The sequence below is a fragment of the Alligator sinensis genome, unplaced genomic scaffold (genome assembly GCF_000455745.1).
Source record: "Alligator sinensis unplaced genomic scaffold, ASM45574v1 scaffold324_1, whole genome shotgun sequence".
In the NCBI taxonomy this organism is placed as follows: Eukaryota; Metazoa; Chordata; order Crocodylia; family Alligatoridae; genus Alligator; species Alligator sinensis.
Genome location: NW_005842188.1, coordinates 148,069 through 168,543, shown reverse-complemented (window position 1 = coordinate 168,543; position 20,475 = coordinate 148,069). Strand labels below are relative to the sequence as shown.

Below are 20,475 nucleotides of genomic sequence, written 5' to 3'. Positions count from 1 at the left end.
GAGAAAACCAGGATCCCTGCTAATCAATGTATCCATCTATAAATTATTCAAACACCATGGTATCTAGCTGCAGTCCTTTCCTTAATGCTGCCTTGTTTTTCTTTAAGTACATACTGTACTGGCTGGATTCTTGTTAGCAATTAAGACCTGTCATTCATATCAATACATATAGGACCTGATCCAATGCCAATTAAGTCAGTGAGAGTTTGTGTTTATTTCAGTAGGCAATGAATCAAGCCCTTAATTCCATTTCTATGTAAAATAAGAAACCTCTATGCTGTTGGCAGTCTATCACACTCAACCTGTTCAACTGTCCTATGTTTCTTTATCTAAAAAAATATATATTCTTTAATAGATAGAAGATTTAGAAATACAGTTTCCTAATTAATATCTTCAGGTCTCTGATATGCTAAAGTGTTTTCTAATGGAAAGTCCTGCTTCATACTCTAGCAGCTTGCTTTATTCTTATCTTCATTGTCTGCAATAACTCCTATTTTTTTATAACCTCTTCCCCTGCAACTTAAGAAATGATTATTTTTTCCCAAAACAGGAACTACAGTGTATTGACATTTTCAAGCAAGTTTAGAGTAACCAGACCAATATCCTGAAGGAAGCAGACAAATAAACTATTTGCTGTTAGGCTGTCATAATTTTCTCAGTTTATATTGGTGAGGTCATATGTGTTTTTTATAATAAATACACACTTTTTCTTCACAGCACAAGTTTAACAGTATAGCAAAGACCAAATAAATATATGTATTTTAATAATGTTCAACTAAATAAATAATATTATAATCTTTGACAAATATGTCATATTTTTCTCTAAACCAAATTACATGGGTAAAATACTAGTTTCTTATATCTTTGGTTACTATCTTTCCACATTTTCGTAGAATCTGTTGCTACTTCTATATGCAATGCCATAAATCTTCTGAAGCCAAAATTAATCACTAGCAGCATCATAGGTCCATACTGTAGGAATGATTTTCTGCCTGGAGCTCCCCATTGAGTTCCACATATGGTTGTCGAGAAGTAACCGTGCACAAATAGTGAAGCCAGGAACAGCCACTTAGTTTATCCAGTCAGAACCCCTGCATTTTTGCAGAACTATTTCTTTACCTATATCATTCTTCTTAATGCCTTATCTAGTATACTTTTGAATGTTTGTTAGTATGGTGCCTTTACTTTCAATTGTCAGTTCTATTTATCAGGAAGAACTGTTTCCTAATGTCTAACTTTAATTTTTCTTTCTGGGACAACAAGCTATTTCTTCATGATATCCAATATTCTGACATTGTGAATAATTCTTTTCCTACCTTTATACATTAACTCTGAATATACAGCATCATCAGCCCTCTCATTTGTATATTAGATAAATGTACTAATTTAAGAACTTCAGCTCTTTTTCATATGTACTGTTTCCATATTTTTTGCCTTCCTTCACATTTTATTTTTTCCCCACTATTTGTACATCATGAACATTTCAAACATAACCGTCTATAGCAGTAGTTCTCAACCTTTTTCGACTCGAAGCACCACTCCATAACTTTTGTGAATTGAGTGGCACCCAAATTAAGACATTGATATATTAAAGTGCTTGCCTCCTTGCAAAGGAGCTGGGCGTAGAGGGTGGAAGATCATTCAGGCAGGGACAAGCTTGAGTCTGTGTTTATCTACTTAGCTTATCTGCTTACTTCTTCACACCTTGCTTATCCCCTCATAGATCATGCACACTTCAAAGGATCTGGCAGCACTCCAGGGTGCCCTGGAACTCTGGCTGAGAACCACTAGTCTATATAGTTAGGGTGTGTTTACATTTCTACCCTGGACTGCAGCAGCATGGGACAATGGAAGCAGCACACAGGTTCCTTCCTCCAGCACCTGTTCCCTGCCTGCCCCTTCCCTGCAGGTGTCCCCCACTGGCCAGGAGCAGGCTCTGGAAGAAAGAACCTGTGTGCTATCACTGCCCCCACCTGACACAGACATAGAGAAGGCCTCAGAGCCACTCCCACCCTATGCTACAAGGAGCAGCTGTGTGGAAGGCTGTGGAACACAGGTTCCTCCTTCCAGCGCCTGCTCCCCACCAGCAGGGGACACCTGTGGGGGAGGGGAAACAGGCAGGAAGGTGGGGTTGATAGGAGGAAACTGCATGCTGCTGCCACTGTTGCTGGCTGAGCCCAGGTCCCCAGTCACTCCCCAAAACCCCAGCTGGAGTGGGACAGGAGTGGCTCTGGCCTCCCGTGACCTCAGGTGAGTCAGGGGCAACAGCAGCAAGGTAAGGGACAGGAAGCAGGTTCCCTCCCTCCTTGGTGCACCTGCTCCCTGCTCAGCTCCCCGATGTCCTCCACCAACCCTGGGGCTGCAACATCTCACTCTCAACCCCCATAATTTGAAAGGTGGTGTGACCCCCTACCCCCTTTAGTAAATCCTGGATCCACTCATGCTTCTCATATAGCCTAAACAGAACTTTCTATAACCCTTGAAAAAAAAAAGAAGGGCTGGTAAGATAACCAGTAACCACACTAAGTCAAACCATGACCTGAAAGGTAGTAATAATTTTACCACATGCTGGAAGACTGTCAAACTGAAAGAGTTATATTAATAAAAGAATCACAGTACTATATACTCCTGTTTTAAAAACTATAGAAATACGGAGTAGTATGCAGTGTATAAAATATCCTAGAAAAGAGCATTTTTTTTTATATCAGTGCTCAAGTGCTAACACTCTACTATTATTTCATGGTCAAAACAGCCATGACGAATATGCCACATGCAAACAGTCCTCATATGTCTCATGCATCTTAGGCCTCATCTTGTAGCTGGCTCCATGTAGGTGGAATCCTTCTGACTTTTATTAGATCTATTTCATCGAAACATTCATATGCTAACTTTTTCATCATAACTTTTTTATTTTGAAAAGAATACTGATCAACTTAAGTTGTTGAATTCCTTTAAAATTCCTTCCATTAGGGAGATAACACATAATTTATGTCTTCTTTTCAGAGATTCTGAATCTTCCATTCATTCTTTTGAAATGCAATTGCAATTGATCCAAATCTACAGTTTCAAAGATATTTAGACTTAGTGGAGGGGCAGTAAAGAAGCTGGTTGTGACCCTTTATAATTTTGGGAATCCAACTCTTAGCTTCATCAGATACTTTTCAATCTCTTTCTTAACTACCCTTTTATGTACTGTACATATATCTTTTTTAAATAAATTATTTTCTTCTTGATTCTTTTTAGACTGTATACACTACTACAAACAAAGGACCAAAAAAAGCAGTTTTGGTAATTTAGAGAACTGTACAAGCTCTTTTTGTTTTCTAGAGGTTACTTTTTTAAATGTTGTGTATATGCTTTAATATAGTTCTATAATGTAATATGTTAATAAAGTGTATTAGGCTTCCCCAAGTAGCATCAGCTTGTTCTGAAGAGTTTGTTGGGATATATATTTCCATTCTCTGACAAGTTTAAATGTAATTTTTTCAAACTGTTCTTTTTACTTCTTATTCTATTCTTACAATTATATTTATTCCACTTTTTTCACTAACCATCTTCCAACATTTTATACTTAAAAAAAATCTTATTCATATTTGTTGCAGTGCTACCACTGGACCAGGGCTTCCAATACTATTCCTTACATTCTCCTACCTTTCTTCCACTACCTTTCCATCTATAATGACCCATTTCTCTATCTCATTTCTTGCACCAAAGAATTGTGTGTTCGTGATCACCAGCTTCTAAATTTCCTCATTTCAGATCTATTATTTATTCTTCATTAGACAATATCATAGGACTGCATGGACCCTCATTGCTTCTTAATGTTCTTGTAATCCTACAAGAAACTGCCCTCTTGTAGCCTATTTTAGCAAACTTCACATTGTTTTTAATATAATTAAAATCGATTCATTATTTTTACATTTTCATCTACTTGCTATCAGATCCCTAACTAGTCTTTTTCACAAATCACAGAGTAATTACTATAAAATGCATACATCACTAAGTTCCCTAGGGTTTTTGCATCCGTCATTTTAGTCTGTGAAATTATTGTTTTTGCCTCTGCCATCTCTTTCAATACTTGCACACATTGTTTTTTCATTAATTTTCTTTCCTTCACCGGATCTGTCCTCTTGCAGTTATAATCTAGTTGTGTCTTACCCAGTCATGTCTGCAATGCAAATAAAGGACATTCAATGGGATTTTGGTTGCACAGGACTGGTCAGGATCAGGCCTGAAATCAAAAACTACATTTATGAACAGAAACCTCTAATTTTGCCTGATTATTTCCCTTAGGATGTTCCAGCCCTTAGGGAGAATGTGTTCCCACAATCATCTCAATGTACCAATATTCATTTGACTTCATGTTTGCTCTCATAAACTTTTCCCCATGTTTACATTCATTCAGCAGTTGATGATGAATCACTCCTATTTTGTTAAATATTTTCCAGATACACTTTGCCCCTTTTCTTTTCTTCAACTACTGAAGAAAACAGACATTCAGACTCCCTATTTAATTATTTATATTGAGAATGTAACCTTTCATAAAGTTGTCAGATGAAGTAAGGTAAAATGGTAGTACTAAAATAGATGTCGTATTCTTATTTTCAAATTGCAAATGTTTCTTTTTTAACTTTTTATCATTAGTTAAGAACATTAATGATATTGCTGAATGTGTAATAATAAAGTAAATTTAAACCAGGGCTTCTTTATATGTGTTTGTTTCCTGAACTATTCTTTGCTGTGTTTGTTATTCTCTGGAAATTGCAGGCCAGATTCTGCCATCCTGATTTATGCTGAGCAGTACTTTACACACTGAGTAATTCCACTGAAAATTAATTGGAACTGCTCCCCAAGTACAGTTTTAGGCCACAGGAGCAAAGATGATATAATCTGGTGCAATATTAACCAGAAAATAAATAGAATCAGATCCTCAGCTGGTGTAAATCAATGGTGATTTAATCCATGCCAATTTACACTCGTTGAAGATATAGCCCATATGGACCTAACAAATTTCGTAATTCGGTCTTTGAACCCTATCATGCATTATTCTGTGGATAATTTCCATATGACTCATTTTTCATGATGGAATGAATCAACTACAACTGATTCTAACAAAAAAAATAATCATTGCTGCTACTGCACTGTATGTGAACTCACCATACTACTCACTGTATTAGAGATTCCAAGCCTCCCCTGTTTCCTATTTCTTAAGTGTAATGCCATTTCCTTAGTCAGCAAGTCAAACTGGAAACACAGCTGCTTTTTTAATCAGCACCAGTACCAGTCATAGGTCTGCTGCTATTACACTTCATTTTCAGCCAGCACAAATGAAATCCCGAGCAACACTTCCAATATTCTAATTAGCCACAATTACATTGTTATTATAGAAATTGATATATTAGCACTTTGCAGATCCAGAATGTACATAACAGAAAAGTTCTGTAGCCTACTTGTGCAAATTCCATGCATCTTAAATTTTAAATGGTGCTTATGGCAGTATGTCTGTACTAAAGAACTGAAATGATCTAATGAGCAGTTAGCATAGGATAACAAGATATATAATATCTACATACTACCACAACATTTTTATTTTTATTATGTATTGTTGTTTTAGCAAACCATGGCTTGCCAAAATCTCCTGATTTTGCATTATGCTGCTGTATACCTACCATGTATTTTATTTGTTGCTTTAACTATTGAAATTGACATCAATAGATTAACAGTATTCTGCTTTCATTAGTGTTTCTTTTGAGTCTGTTTTCAAATACTGTCTTCTTTTAACTGCCATATCATTGTCAAAAAAAATCTTAGTTTTGCTTCAGTACAGGAATACCATCAGCTATCCCCTTTAGGATTTCTGTACTGATCACACTATTGTATTCCTCTTTAAATACGTTTATATAAATATTTCAGAGAATACCGGTGCAAGTCATCACTATTACACTGGTAACTAAGATATATTTCAGTTTTGGGAGTAAAATTAATTTCTGACTGAATGCAAGGCACTCTAATATCATGGTGATACATGTGACATAAAAGCTGAGATAAATTCTTGCTATTGATATGCATGTATTTCTTATATGTTATACTGGAAATGCCATCAAAAAGGCACACTCAGTAGCTAGCAGTGATGAAAACACACTTGAATATAATTAAAAAGGCTGAAAGCAGCATTTCAGACACATGGATATATATACAGGTAAGGAGGATGAATCAATACTGAAACAAAAGAATAGGGAAAAGGAAATATGGCAGGAATGGTACAAGGCATGGCACTAGGATGAAGTCAAGGAAACAAGAGAGAAATACTGAGAAGGAGACAGGAAATAAAACAATCAGTAGGAACCAAGAAAAGGCTAGTGCAGTAGGAGGAAAAGAAATTGTTGAGTGCGTCAGAATTTTCTGGTCAACATTTTTTTTAAATGTTCTGCTTTCATAAAGTGAACTGTGAAGGTCAAAAAGGCTTTAATATTATTTCTAGTGTAAAGATGAAAAGCCAAATCCAAACCAATCTTGTAGACACCAAACAATACTTAAGTAGAATTTAAGCACTTAAGTCATAACGTGCAACTCAAATTAACCTTGCTCAACAGCTACTTAAATGCCTAGATCAGTTGTTCTCAACTGGGGTCCCTCAAGAACCTGCCACAGGTGTTGCAATGCTGACACCACCACTGCAACAGGGTGAAACTGTCCTGTGCTTCTCTATTTTCAGTAGGCATGTTGGAACCACACTGAGAAGTAGCTGCAGCAGAAAGATGTCTCCATTACATATTCCTGCTACTACAGCAGCTTCGTGATCTGGCTCTACAAGAAGGGAATGGCACAGTTCCACCTGCCACAGCAACAGTGTCAGTGACCAGGGCACAACACCACCTTGGCCTGCCCCCTTCCCCTTTCTGGGTCTTGTGTGGTCCTTTTGATCGCCTCCTACCCCTCCCAGCATTTCAGTGCTCCCTACATATGGCATGTGCAACCCACGACATTGTCTTATGGCCCTGGGCTCAATATTAATAACATATTAATAATATTGTTTATATTGCAATATTTATAATATCTTTATATTTTTTTTAAAACAGGGTGCCACTAAATTCAGAAAAGTTTTAGAAGAGTGCCTTGAGTCTAGAAAGGTTGAGAACCACTGCCCTAGATAAATTAACTGCCTCCATTTTGGCCTGAAAAACTCCCTAGACACTTAGAATTGTAATACTACACATGCTAGAAGCAATCTAGTGTCTGCCTCACTCTCCACTTAGATTCTGTTCTAATCCAAATCAGTATGAAGATGCCTAAATTCCTTAGGGTTGGACAGAGCACACCTAGCAGTTGTTTGGGGTTGACAGCATGCATGCAGGTCTTTAAAAAATATAACCAGAAGAGGCAGGGGGAGTGATGTCCACTTTTTCCCTAATATCTTCATGGTAAGATCACTCATTCTGGAAGTGACAAATCTGGGTTTTAGGCCTATCTCAGCCTGATTGGGTGAAAACCTGTATCTCCCTCTTCTGATTCCTGTTGCCAGTATTTCCGGCTTTTAACCAGTGACTAACAAAATATATAAGTAGTTCTAGCAGCAGCAGTCAGAATCCAGGACTCACCCCATCCTAGCAGTGTAATATAACTATTAACCTATACAGTAACACTCCTTTTAATTTGCCTTCCTTCTGGTACCATCAATTTTGCACTCTTAGCTATCCAGAGGCCTCACTTCAATAGGAAGGGGGAATACTCTCTCGTCCAGTTGAGCCTAGCAGGCACTGTCCTGAAAACTGAGAGTTGTGGGTTTGAATTCCCTTAGGATGAAGAGGACCTAGAACCCAGGTCTCTTACTTCCGTATCTATGTGCTCCTATCACTAAGTCCTGGGCAAAAGGTGGGTGGTGCCACCATCTGTGTTCAGGAGTGAATGGGATATGCTGTGCTTTATACTAATCTCAGTGCTGCTATCATTAGGTATTCTGGCTCAAGGTAGGTGCCTCTCCTCTAAGCAACTTGAATCTTAGGACAAAGTAAAGGAAGTGCTTTCATTACAGCCCTAAGACAGATGCTTACACTCTAAGAAGGAGTGGAAGTTTATGCAAACCTTTTAGTTTCCCTTTTCCTATTGGTTAGCTGCAGGTGTCTCCCTGCTGAGCAACGAGGCCATCTGGATAGCATTTGGGAAGCACTAAGGGGGCCTATTCACGTGGTCCAGGGTTGCGGGTGGGGGGCACTCTAATTAAATCACCATCCTGTCTCTTGTCTTCCGCATCCCGTATTTCAAAATGGCCGCAAGGGTGCTTTAACTAAAGCTCATTCAATAAGTTTTAGTTAAAATGCCCCCGCCACTATTTTGAAATGTGGGACACTGAATACATGAGATGCTGCAGCATGCTGTAGCATTCTAATTAGAACGCACTAATCAGAATGCATCAGAGTACGTGTATAGGCACCCCAAGTGTCTTCATTCAATGTACAAGAGGCCTAACGTGTAGAGGTTGTGGTACCTGAGTAAAGGTACCTAGAAGATCAGTTTGGATCTGGCCTTCATGCTATATTATTTTATTTAAACTAAAATATTATACTTGTTTACACTATATCCTCAACATTTGGTTTTATTTTATAAGTACTACTGAATTGCAAGTTGGTTAGGTAAGTGATCCACCATACTTTTCTGCAAACAATGAAGTCTGGACATTTCAGTGGAAATAACATTTATGAGAGTGCCATATTCTGCTATTCTCTCTTCACTATGATGGTATTGTAGTGATAAAATACAATAACAATAATATCAGTATCAAAGAAAAAAGGTCTTCAAACTTTTATATATCAGAAGGTAGAACAATTCCCCTCAGTCTGGATAAGGAGGCAGACATGTATCACTCCAAGTGCCAATGGAAGGCCTCAGGGAAGAGTGCCACTATTTAAATTAAATACCTGACATAATGCACAAGTGGGTAATTTTGAGAATTGAAAACCATTACATTTTAAGCCCAAACTTAGTGTACATGTATGCACTAGTATTTTAGAATTACAAAATTCATTTTAAGCCTTTAACTAAATGTTGATGTTGATGTATATTTTAGTGGATGGTTTTGCTAAAGCTAAGGAAGGGGAAACAGTCCCTTCTGGATGTCTGATGGAACATAGTTTGTCAGCCTGTGGTACACGTACCCCTGGGGGTATGTGAGACACAGGCAGGGGGTACACAGGTACCCCAACACTCTCTCTCTCTCTCTCGCCCTCTTTTCCTCTCTCTCTCTCTCTCTCTCTCTCTCTTTCACCTTATTTTCTTCTCTCCCGCCCCTTCCACCTCTCAAAACTATGGCAAAAAATTTGGTACACCATGCACTGCTCAGTGCTTTAAATTCCCCAGTAATAATTTGGCATGGGTTCAGCCCTCCTAGCTTTGGCCAACATCACCTCTAGCCCAGGTACATACTCGAGTTGTGCATCCCTGGTGTAAAAGGTGGCAATCCTACCCACACCAGATCAGACATCTGTCATATCATGACCTTATATACACAGCCCTTCTTCCAACATATGGCACACGTTAATCTGTAAATATAAAATCCCGTGGAAAATTGCGTGTTGGGGTACTTATTAACATTTTCAGAAGTTAGGGGTACTTACTACTTAAAAGGTTGAGAAACACTGTGATGGAGAAATATATTTAGAAATTAACACAAGAAAAATGTAATACTTTTTCATTTTCATTAATGTCCAAATATGAAATATGTCAGTGATTTTTTATAATACTTTATGAACTCATGACAATATGAATGGCACTTTTCTAATTTATGTTTTCACTATACAGTAAAGGTAATCATTGAATAAGCACGAATATTCGATTATTTGGGCCAGTGTACTGTTGGATATACTTTCAAAAATGAAAGTGTCCTTCAGAAACAAGTTAAGATCAGTTATTACCCCTTAATTGTTTTATAATTATTTCTCTTTTAAGTTGCAAGCTTTGAATTAAGCAGTCTACCAGAATCTACACTCATTTATAATAATAAAACTGAATAAATTTCTTACTATCCCACAAAGTGAAAACCCTGGGGAAATTGTTCAGCATGATTTCCAGTAGACCTACTGTAAAAAGAGGTGAGGGCTTATAAGGTTGTGTCACTACCTGAATACTTTTCCATCTAAATGTCATGAACTAAAAGTAGTTAATTATGTATTTACTGCCCATGTAACGTATCTTTAAATTGCAACGTATCTTTAAATTGCATTTATTCATTAACAAATAACAATGTTTGAATTAAACCAAAGTAATTTGAGAAGCAGCATATTTGCAAATCTTTCTACTCTGAACAGAAAAAAGTACTAATTGACTTACCTGATTCTATTCCTACAGTCAGTTTGAGCTTCAGAACAGTTTGTATTATTGTACATTACTTCCATTTACCAAGCTGAACTGCACAAAAATGTCCAGGGAGCCAAAACCAGTTAAATCCTGCCAACAGATAAATATGTCAACTAGTTATGAACACTACTGCTTTCTGCTAAGTATATTTACCATGAGCCAGACCTCTCCTTTCTTGAAGCCTATTTATCTTGGTGTTTTAAGTGTGCCCATCACCATACACCAGGGTTGTTCCATCTTCGGCCAATGGGCCAGATCTGTCCTGAAGCACCATGTCATCTGGCTCACAAAGCTCCCTACAGGTCCAGAAATTTAGCAGCAGGGAGCAGTGCCCCTTCCTCCACTGCCAAATTTCCAGATACCTGGTGATCCCCAAGTCCTGAAGGCTAGACCGGGCCCCCTGATCCTAGCACACAGGGCTGGGCACGGGCCAGCTGGGCCCCTAGAATCCAATCCTGGCATGCAGGAGTGGTGCCAGGCCCCCAGGACCCAACCCTAGCACAGAGAGGGTTGAAGGAGATGGTGCCTGGCCCTTGGCACCCAATCCTGGCATGCAGGGGCAGGAGGGCACAATGCCAGGCCCCCAGGGCCCGATTCAACCCATAGTCAGGTCTAATGCCATTCATCTGGTCCATGGGGTTGAGCACCCCAGCCATATACCAATGTTTCATAGTACTTATTATATTTAATAATAATTCAAGTCATATTGTAAAAAACGTATGGAATAATATATTATCTAAGTCATTTATATTTAAATTAAATTGCATACTTTAACTTAAATATGACTGTTTTAAATATAAGCACTGTTTTTCATTTCTTTGTATGGGAGCAAGAACTAGAGGGAAAAAAAACTGCAAGGAAAGTCCCCATTTACCCTCATAATTCCTACACCAAGATCAAACTCAAAAGCAAATTCTGTTCTTGGAGGGAAAGTTAAGCACTAAGACTGCTTGAGACACAAATAACTGAAAAGGGGATGGGAAAGAAGCAAGAAAATAGTCACAACCTTAGATATACAGTGTAGGGGTATGAACACATGTATTGGGAGCCATTTTAAAAGGGCACTAGGTTTTACATTCTAATTGTTACATACGGACAAACCGGGAATGATACAAACATAGCAAAACCACTCCAGCTTTAACACTGCTTCATCCAAGGTTAACTTTGGAAGGATTCTGCTACATTTATATCATTTCCAGCCTGTCCATACATAACATTTTGAAATGGCTCTAAATTTAAGTTTGTCCATACCTTAAGGCGCTGTCAGGCTGCCCCAAAGAAAGTGCTCACGAGATGCTTCCTGAGACATAATCTGTCTCTCTCTCCCTGTAGGTGTGTATCTTTGTCCCATGCTTCAGTGTAGACAAGGGTGTAATTCAGTCTTATGTATAAAATGGTCCTTAATAAGCATGACAAATGTGCAGTCAGCTGGCTTACATACCAATTAAAATCAAAGTTATATCAGTTGGAATGTAATTAAATATATTTTAAAATCCAAGCAATGACCTACCTGGACCATGATTTTACACTGACAAATGTATATAACTATAAGAATTATATATAAAATGGATGTAAAAGGAAGCACCTTTCTAATGCAAGAATAAAACAATATGCACAATTTATAAGAGACAGTATTACTTGTTTAACAGGAACTTCTATAAGTCATGGCTGCTTTGCTTTAATTTCTCCTATAGTATGAACAATTAGATAGAGAAAATATAAATAACTGTTTTCCTAAGAATATGGTCAGTTAAGTTTTTTAGCCCTCAGGTCTTTACTGTATACCTTTGAAGATCTATCACACAGATTCTCTCCTACCCAGCAATGCACTCAGTTCAGGGAAGGTGGGGGGCAGGACCTGTCACACAGCAAGTTACACTTCCTAGTTTCTTAGGGTACATCTGCACCAACCCTGACCCATCAACATTTATTAATAGTTTATATCCTGTTCTCCTTTAATGACAAGTGGCTGTCATTTCCATAAAACTGTAAATCAGTTGTGAACTGGCATAATAAAAGTACACCCTGCTCCTTTCACTTTCTCCTATAGCAGTGTGCACGAAGGGGCAGTTTGCAGATAAGTTTCTCTACATCAGCTGTAAAGAAGCTGAGGGTTTGCCTGCATCAAGGAAATTTTCAGCTGGCCAGTTAGGATCAGTTTCCTGTGCACTGAAAAGGAAACAGAATGGAAAAAAAGGATTGGGGTGTATATTTCATAGTATCATAGTTGGTAGGGACCTGAGCAGATCATCAAGTCCGACCACCTGCCATGGCAGGAAAGAGTACTGGGGTCAAACAACCCGGGCAAGGTATTCATCCAGCCTCCTCTTAAAGACCCCCAGGGTAGAAGCCAGCACCACCTCTCTTGGAAGTTGGTTCCAGATCCTAGCGGCCCTGACAGTGGAGTAGCGCCTCCTGATATCTAGCCTAAATCTACCCTCTGCCAGCTTGTGACTGTTATTAATTGTCACTCCTGGTAGTGCTCGGGGGAACAGCGACTCCCTCAATGCCTGCTGGTCCCCTCTGACCGGTTTGTAAACACCCGCTAGATCCCCCCTTGGCCTTCTCTTGTGGAGGCTGAACAGGTTCAGGTCCCTTAAGCTCTCCTCATAGGGCTTGCCATGCTGACTCCTGATCATGAGGGTGGCCCTCCTCTGGACCCTCCATGTTGTTCACATCCCTCCTGAAGTGCGGCGCCCAGAACTGGACGCAGTACTCCAACTGCGGCCTGACCAGTGTCGCATAGAGGGGGAGGATCACCTCCTTGGACCTGCCTGAGATGCATTTGTGGATGCATGACAAGGTATGGTTGGCCTTCCTGACCGCATCCCCACACTGTCGGCCCATGTTCATTTTGGCATCAGTAATGACTCCAAGATCCTTTTCTACCTCTGTACTGACGAGAAGGGAGTTCCCCAGCCTGTAGGTATGCTGCTGGTTCTTCCTCCCCAGGTGAAGTACCTTGCACTTGTCAGTGTTGAAACCCATCCTGTTCTCATCCACCCACCCCTGTAACCTGTCTAGGTCCGATTGCAGCCTATTCCTCCCTTCTAGCGTGCCCACTTCTCCCCACATCTTAGTGTTGTCTGCGAATTTGAACAGGGTGCTTTTTACACCCTCATCGAAGTCGCTGATGAAGATGTTGAACAGTGCAGGCCCAAGGACTGAGCCCTGCAGAACCCCACTGCCCACATCCCTCCAGGTTGAAAATGACCCATCCACCACCACTCTCTGGGTGCAGCCCTCCAACCAACTATTTCTATATTTAAAAATAAGCAAGTTTAAATTTAGAAGGTTTATTGTTGTTTGTATAAAAAACTCATTGTGCCATCAATTAAAAAGTTATGCAACTTCCTTGAAAACTGGCTATTAACACCTTATTATTTTACAGTAATCATTCTGTAGGTATTTGAGCCAATCATATAAATTAACAGGTTTTATTAAGTTATTTTTATTATCTTTTTCATGTTTTACAGTTTGTGAATGAAAATTACTTACACAGATGTCTATCCTGTAATTAAAGGTAAAGTAACTGAATCTACTTTTCTACAGTTATATTTGGTTATTACTTGACTTTGTTGAAATCACTTAAATTGATGTTGATAAACTAGTAGATGTGCCCAGGATTCCTAGCTTAGTTTCTGCTTCTTAGTTTCTCGGTTTCTTTGTAAATTCTTCCAAATGGCACAAGTAGTGGTTTAATTGGTCAGCTCATTATGTTATCAAAAACTTTCTCCTGGATTAGCCTACTACTTGTACTTCATACTGCTTTTTGGGACAGGATGTAACATTAATAGGTACATATACTCTTCAGGGTTTGTAAGCACTCAGCTGTAGCAAAGATGTTTACAAAGAAATTCAGGCCCAGTCTTGGACCAATGATCTGTTGCTATTATGGGTTACAATATGAAAAAGACAATTAATGATTACTAGTAGCTGAAATAAACACTGTAAATATATATAGAATACAGCACTGATTACCCAGGAGCTGCTTATCCGGAACGTGGATTGACTGAAAGGTTTTGTATTTACAACAACAAAAATGTTGTGTCTACCAGTATAATATAAATTATGTAATGTACACAGAGGTCAATCCTCCCCTGGCCTTCCCCATCACTTTCTGACACATGAAGGCACAGTCAGTAATCTTAATCTCTCACTTCTCAGCCTATATTCACTGTACAGTACAGTAATTAAAGTATAGTTTTCAGCACTTCATACTGTGGTGTTTGATAATCTGGAAGTACTGATTATCAAGAATGAGGGTGACACTTATTATTCCAGATAATCAACACTGTAGCATTTGTGTATGTGCACCTACAATACATAAAATATAACAGAACTTTCATCCAATTTAATTATTAAAAAGAGCCAATTTTGAGACGACAGTGGGACAAGCATAACTTCTTGTGGGTCAATAAAATTTGAGATCTAGATTGTCTCCACATAAGTCACTTACAAAATCTTTACTTAGAAGTAACCCTGATGGTGTTTTTAATAGACAGACTGTTGTACAATAGTTAACCAAGATAGTAAAGCTTCAATTGTGCAAAAATAAATCCTTATGTAACAAATGGAAAATATTTTCTGAGGACTAAGTATAGAAAGCTAACATGCATACTCACTTGGCTCTTCTCCTTTCTCCATGTTTGATGTTGTTTTTCATACACTGTTTTTCACCTTTCCTTTCTGTCTGTGCAGGAATATCATTTCCCTTCCCTTCATGTTTGAGATGTTTCTTCCTTTTAAATTGCCCTTCCCCACTCACCTATGTTCAGTATACTAGTGAAGATAAAAAATGTTCTGAAAACCAGATCTCTAGAATACTGTAGACTGGATACTGGTGAAGGTACCCCCCAAGACCCTTAATTCTCATTGATTTCACTGGGGCTCAGCACTTTACCGTGCCCACCATGTTTCAGAAGTCAAAGAAAATATTGAGGCCTTTCTTATGTTGATTTTATTAATATCTGTGGAGTTGCAACTGATTTGAACCAGTATGATGAGACCAGAATCAGGACCCAAGATTTAGTAAATCTCAGTTTTCTACCAGTACCATTAACAAATCAGCATGGCCAAAGTGATTAAGAGCACCATTTAATACCAAAAGACAAGGCTGTCCAGCTAGGGATTTTGCATACTATATTTTGTTGTGAAATGGAAGCATCTTAAAAGAATCTTCTTCCTTTTTACACACACGTAAATTCAAAACTATTGAATGGATTTTTAAGTATTAACACGGATAAAAACATGTATTACAAAAGTATAAAGTTTTGAAAATACTGAACATTAGTACATCTGTAATGGAAATATATTTACACTATAATAACTTTAGAAGATAGGATGGGATTTAAATCTTAAAAAGGATTCTGCCTGGAGAGCAGACTATATAGTGTTCTTCGCAGGACTGGCCTATATTGTAGCACCTGGTATAAATGTTCTATTATAAAACTATAAAATATCTATTACAAGACCTACATATCTACTTCCATCCTTCACTAGCCACTTTTCAGAAGCATGTATGTAATGCCAAATCCTATATTATTTATGTATTTAAATACTTTAAAAGGAGATCATTAAATAATGAAAAATTATTTTATATTAAATAAAATAGGCAAAACCTTGACTATAAATTATATTTTATACAAATATGTAAGTGTTTTTCTTCTCTAACAAAGAATACCTTTTGCTGTCTATACGCAGTCATAAAAAATCTAATGTATTTCCCTTTCAATCAAATCCAACATAAAAAGAACTTTAAATAAAATTATTACATCATTTCATGTCATCTTAGCCAAAAGGCTGAGAAGTGATGGTGCAATACCAAAATTATTATATAAAGTAAAATTTATTGTACCAGTGAGATTCACTTAAGGTAGTACATCACACCTTTTATCAAGCATTCCAACTTGCCAATGTTCACTAAGCATGAACTTCTGCTGTATTTTAACGTTAAAATCACATATGACATGCAATAACAGTGCATTCAAATTTTAGAGCCCTTGACATATAACTTACATCTTTAAGCAATTTAACATTTTGCATCTTAGAAAATCTATCTGAATAAAGTATGGCAGAATAGAAATGTCAACAGATTTACAGACACTGAGTAGAAAATTAAAAACTTACTGCCATATTGTATTATTACTGACCTCTTCATAAGTGTTTATACCCTCAGGTCTTAAAGGACACACAAATTAATTAACCACTGAACTGAAATTGTAAAGACATCATGTAACCGGATATCTAACACACAAGTTTATGGACATATAGTAAAATATTAAATAAAATACAAGTTCTCAGTTCTACAAAGGGAACCTTACAGAAAATCTGTTATAGGATCCTGTAAAGGCCTGGAGCCTTAAAAAAGCAATTTTCATCTATTTAGTAAGACAACAGAATATTACAAAGTATAACATACTTTAGCATAAACTAAACCAACTGTCACATAGTTCCAGGCATATGATATACATAGAGGGGAAAAAAAAGAGATGATAATTAGGTCACTATAGACAAGAAGAGTTCAACTCTAACTTAAGAAACAGAATAATATCTAGTTTTGTTTTCAATAAGGATGAGTTTTAATAAGTCTGAAAAAATAAGCCTATTATGAATTTACTTTTGAATAACTAAATTTATACCTGAAAACGTGTGGATCTGGAATTTTAAAAAGAGGTGTGCAGATAAGATAGTGAGGTGCATCATCACGTACGAAACAACACAGTTTTCTCCAGTTAAAAAGAAGCTTTACTAATATGCTAGAGGCTTAGGACTGTATTATTCAGTTTAAGATTGAAGCAAAAACAACTACAAATTCATTGGAATGAGTTAAAACCAATCTGCACGGCTGCGAAATAGGAGCTTCATTACCAAGAGCAGCTAACAGAGAGCAGAATAAAGAATAAAGACTAGCATCATTTGTGGAGCATCAAGACCATTAAAAAAGAAGATAGGGTCATTAACAGCTGTAAAATGAAGAGCTTAGAAGGGATGGGGTAGATTAAGCTATGAAGTCAACTGACTACCTTAGCACTGCCTGACTAGAAACACTACTGCTACTGCTAGGCGTGTTGGTTTTAAACTTTGGGTGGACCAGGAATCAAAGTGGGGTGCAAGTGCACCAGTGCAGCACCCCGCTCCCCTTGATCCACCCCTGCCTGGCAACTTCTGACTAAATATGTATAAACAGAAAAAAATATGGATATACCTTTTAGCATCCTCAACATATGTAGAACTGGAAGAGATTGTTGGTGGAAGGACAGGAAAATGGTATTTCACTAAAAAAAGAGTCTGCTGAATCAGAGCCATAGTATAAACAGTAGATACGTTCTTAACTTGAAAGGCAATGAATGTAAGTATGTGTTGGAATTGTATATTGTATAAGGAGAGCTAACATGTAGATGGAAAAACAAAACGATAAAAATAGGCTTTCCTTTGCTAAAGAAAATAAGTGGGAAATCTACCAAAGTAAGTGAGAAAGTGAAAACAGTTATATTGGGGTGGGGGGAGAGAAAAGAAATGCACAGCTTGGAAAACTGCAAAAGAGCATGAAATCATGAAGCACTAACAACAGATTTTTCAACAGACCAATATGAAAACATACTGAAAACCTTCTTTTTTTCCCTTATGTTTATTAAAGCGTACAAATGAAAATATAAAACATGAATGTTTAGACAGATGTGCAAACTTGCCAATTTTAAAAACTTGCTTTTAAAATGCCATTATACACAATTTCTCAAATGCAGTAGGCCAGTGATAGGCAACCCCCTGGCACGCATGCCAGACCATGGCACATGAAGGCATTTTGCTTACCACTCAGACCTGGGGAAAGGGGCCGGGGCTGCACTGCTATAACAAGGATTGGGCCCCTTAAGGCTCCCTCACTGTCTGCCCCTGCCACATTAACATCTTACAAGTCAAGGTTGCAGGTATTTTGGCACAAATGTTACCAACCCCTGCAGTAGGCCCTAAGATGTTTAAGAAACCAGATTTGTTTCAATATAAGCAGTGAGTCATACCACTTTGAATAAGGCCTATAATGTATTAATTATTCTTAAAATAATTTAACACAATTACTTTTAGTACACGGATGTATGTTAGCTCAGTTTGGAACAGGACAAATCTCCAGGGCTATTTTTTGTTTGTGTGTTTTTATGGCATCTAATGCAATGAGGAACTTGCCTATACTTAAAACTCCTACGTGCTACAGCAATATAAACAAGTAATAATAAAATACAGGAAATCCTTACTATAGAAAAAACAGTGGCCTTATACCAAGATCAAATACATTTTATCATCCTTCATTACCATTTTTGGAATCTACACTAAATAGAGACATGGATAATGATAACAGGCTGACCAGCTGCAATTAAGATTTTGTAAATGTATCAACCACAAATTACAAAAAGAATATTATTTCTCATATGGAAATGTCACACATATCAAATGTGACAAAATGTAAAGCTTAAAAATACTTCTATCTGGCAACATAAATTCTACTGTATGTTCAAAAACTAATAAACATTTTCAGCTAATAGAGTTGAGAAATTCTATTCCTTGACTGCATTTTCTAGAAAAATGCTGGTTAGAAGCCAAGAAATAGATATGAATGGTAAGAGTGTAGGACTATCAGTAAGGTTCAAGGGACATGCCTTAGTAAAAAACCCAACTCTAATACTAGAAAGAGCTTGCTCTGCCACAAGGAAAAAGATGTGTTCTGAGATTTCTACCAGAATGTCCTCTTTCATATCAGTCTCTAGCTAGTATATGTCTTATAAATATGAAGCTCCATCCCATCTAACTGGTAAAAGATATAAGGAACATTCTGTCTCTTCTCTTACCCTCCAGAATATTCTGGCTGCTTCATGAGCATTAACAGCTCCACTAGTCCTACAGCCGGCAGCCAGATCAGCCCACAAAGAGGTCTGATCTGGTCTGCAAAGGTCTGGCACGGGGGATCAGTGACACCGAGCTTGTAGATTTAGGAAAGTGACACTACCATTTATATTTGGTTCTTATGTGAAAAGTTATTTTTTTACAGTAAGAATTATAAACCTACTTTATTTCTAAATTAAAACCTTGTTTCTGCAACAATTGATGGTGTAGGTCCCTTCATTTGACCTAGTAAGCCTGCCACTTATCTAGGGTGAGTGGCTTTCTCAAGTCTAGTATATATGACTACCTCTGTGGATCTAAAATAGTATTACCCATGTGGAATGTGTAACTTAGTACAACCTGATAGTAGTATCTTCACTTACCATATTAAAGAATAGCCAAAGTTATATCATTATCTAGCTGCATCAAAGGCCTATGGTAACACTGTAATTAAGGCTAAATTTTGGTGAAACTGAAAAAAAATATGAAATTGTGTCGATTTGGACATAATTTTTGACAAAAAAATGTCATGATGACTCAAAATTCAACTGGTTATTTTATTTCAGTTCATGTTTTTCTGTTTCACTTTGTGCTTTTGCATTTTATTCTAAAGGCAATGTAGTCACATGTTGCCCTGTGCTCCTTGACTGAGTACACAATGATTCTGATTGATTCGTTTTAGCCACTTTACTCTACTCCTCCATAATTACAGATTTGTGTGCATTTACTCCATGCTATACTTACAAGCAGAGAGAGCAGACTACTTCTTTTACATTAGCAGCTTTTTAGAGGAGTCCCTCAGCACAGCAGTTTCAAAATAATTTTCTCTGACACCTATATATCTGTGATAGTTCTATTGTTATGAGGCAGTAATTATTTCATTGATTTCACCTCATTCTGCAAAGCTGTCACCTCCGTTTTGCAAGATAGGAAGAGTTATCTTATTCCAAAAATTAAAAAAGTAATTTTGTGATGTTGCTGCCAATTTAGGAAGCAACTTCGAACTACTGCTCTCACAGCCACAGCCTTTGAAGTCTGTGCTAGAAGACTGGGAGACTGCTGTGTAGCTGCCTGCAAGCATTGTACTTCCATGGAACAACGTAAAATGCAGAAAGGAAAGCAAGCTATAAAAACTTGCAAAGTAGCAAAAAAAAACCCTCTGCAGCATGAACAGATTAAAGGTAGAGCTACCAGCTGCATCCTGCCAACGGCAGACAAATCCTTTCATAAGGAATAGTTCCTTGGGCATGG

At 37.7% G+C, this 20,475-nt stretch overlaps 2 long non-coding RNA genes across 11 annotated transcripts in view; one reads left to right on the top strand and one right to left on the bottom strand.

The window, feature by feature from the left end:
- The window catches only part of LOC102385515, a 97,736-nt gene that overhangs the window by 37,945 nt on the left and 39,316 nt on the right, over positions 1–20,475 (top strand). For all 7 annotated transcript variants that reach the window (XR_003094681.1, XR_003094683.1, XR_003094684.1 and 4 more), the window contains one exon: positions 13,827–13,873. This is a non-coding gene — a long non-coding RNA (uncharacterized LOC102385515). The remainder of the gene's footprint in view (positions 1–13,826; positions 13,874–20,475) is intronic.
- Positions 1–20,475, bottom strand: part of LOC102385361 — a 192,774-nt gene that overhangs the window by 159,776 nt on the left and 12,523 nt on the right. The gene's annotated exons all lie outside the window — the stretch shown is intronic.